Source organism: Propithecus coquereli, unplaced genomic scaffold (genome assembly GCF_000956105.1).
Source record: "Propithecus coquereli isolate 6110/MARCELLA unplaced genomic scaffold, Pcoq_1.0 Scaffold23, whole genome shotgun sequence".
NCBI lineage: Eukaryota > Metazoa > Chordata > Mammalia > Primates > Indriidae > Propithecus > Propithecus coquereli.
The window spans coordinates 2613565-2616108 of record NW_012147841.1 but is presented as its reverse complement, the minus strand read 5'-3'; positions in this window follow the sequence as shown (position 1 = coordinate 2616108).

The following is a 2544-nucleotide window of genomic DNA, read 5'->3' as shown; positions in this document are numbered from 1 at the left end:
TGGATATATAATAGTACATATTTATGGAGTACATATTTTGATACAGGCATACAATGTGTAATGATCAAATCAGGGTAATTGGGATATCCCTCACTGCAAACACTTATTTGTTTGTGTTAGAAAATTCCAACTATACTCATCTAGTTATTTTGAAATATACAATAAGTTATTGTTAGCTATAGTCACTCTATTATGCTACTGAACACTAGATGTTATTCCTTTTATCCAACTGTACTTTTGTACCCACTAACAAACCCCACTCTATTCCCCCTCCCTGCTATACTTCCCAATCCCTGGAAACCATCATTCTACCCTCTATCTCCATGAGATCAATGTTTTTAGCCCCCAAATGTAAGTGAGAACACGTGATATTTGTCTTTCTGTGCCTGACATTTTACTTAATATAATGGGTTCCATATTGTTGCAAAATGACAAGATTTCATTTTTTGATGGCAGAATGATATCCCATTGTGTATATGTACCACATTTTTTAAATCTATTCATTCATTGATGGACACTTAGGTTGATTCCAAATCTTGGCTGTGTTGAATAGTGCTGTGATAAACACAGGAGTGCAGATGTCTCTTCAATATACTGATTTTCTTTCTTTTGGATATAAACCCAGCAGTGGGATTGCTGGATTATAAGGCATCTAAATCTTGACTTGAGTTGTTGATTGGAGTCACTTGTTTTCACATCACTAATACCTGAAGAATTATTTTTCTTGAGATCTTATGACAACAAAAGAATATCTTTATAATGGTTCCACTCACTAAATAAAATGTCTTATACATATTTCTTGAGATATTAATAGTAATGTTAATATACTTATACATAGAACAATTTGAAGGTCCTAGTTAGCTAGCATAATGTTGGAATTCTTGGCCAACATATTGGTTAGAACTTTTTTGGTTGCAAACACAGGAGACTTATTTCCCTAACTGAAGCAAAAATGAGGAATTGATGAAAAGAATCCATGCTGTGTATCAAAACTTATTCCTGGACCAAATATCTCAGCCTGGGGGTAGAATTGTTAATATTCACTTTGTCATTACACACATCAACTGTTAATACAGAGCATCGTAGGGTGTGTGCATGTTGGGGTGTGGTGTGGATTTTTAAAATCCAAAGTGCAAGGAATGTGCAATTATCTATCACGTCCAGAATTAGTTAGATGAATTTCTCTTTTCTGGAAAAGCATTTTCCAGATTTTGTTTTGATTTGTTTTTACTACTCGAAAAAAATAATTATTATTATGGGGAAATGACTTATTTTCTTTGTGTTTCATCACCCCCGCTTCCTCTGGTAGCCTCACCCTTAATTCTGCCATAACTACCAATACCTGAGATTTTACTGTTGCACAGTTTCATATCCAGCAAATCTAGATAGTGCATTCAATTGTTCTTCCTAAAACTCTTAAGGAGCAAAGTGTTTCAATGGGGCATTCATTTAAATGGTGAACATATGTGTGTCTACTAAACTGTTTCCCTAGTTATTGGTATTCTCTTTGCTCAGATAAGATGATCTACATTAGAGTACACAAGTCAAATTCTTTTATGCCTCCCTACAATTGTTTTTTCCCCAGGGTCTAACTTATTCTTTCTGGGAAATCAATCCCTTGTTTCACTGCTGTTAGCACTATCAGCAGTGGTGTTAGCAAGTGTGTGTCAGGTGGTCCCTCTAATGTCTGCCAGCTGCTATCGTGGCCAGCTGCAGTAAGAAGGGAACAAATGCCTCCACAGCTGGTACATCCCAACTCCATCACAATGGATATTTATATCATTCACATGTGTGTATACCCACATATCTATGTAATACCCACATAATCCAAATATACAATAACTAGATTTATATCAATTTAGGTATAATAGAAGAACTTCTCAGAAATGCTGCAATATGTTTTATGTTACATTATCTACCACTTTAAGAGAGGCACATGTTTTTAGCCTTTTCTGTAAGACATTAATCTAGGTGGCAGAGTCTGATTGTGTAGCAACTGGGCTTACTCTCCCCAAAGATGCCGCTCTGACAGACCTGTTTGCGGTGTGTTCTGGATCAGTGCTCACAGGGAACAAGTTTCTTAACTGCTCTCCTTCTCTCACCAAAATGACATCAACCGTTAGATAAATGTGTCAGTGGAAATTATGGTGGTTTTACAGAAACCTCAGGAAACTCCTTTTGTGAATATAGAACACCAGTGGTGGAAGCCTATATCTCTATTTCTTAATAGAAATAGGAATTGTTAGAGAATAAGTGCTATTTGATGCTTTGTAAATCACGGGCATTTAAAATGACAAATGTCTGGAGAAGCTCATTTCCTAAAGCTATAGCATTAAGCTTTCTTTCTTTTTGATAAAAGGCAGAACTAACCAAAATCTGGAATTCAAGGCTTCTAGTTTTAGCTGAGCATGTTGGCTTACATGAGACAATTTTGCAAATAAAGTATCTTTTGGTTTGCCAAGATTTATGTGATCAATTCTAGAAAGATTTTTTTTTTATTTTTGCAAACCACTCTACTATGACTCTAACAATGGTAAATATGAG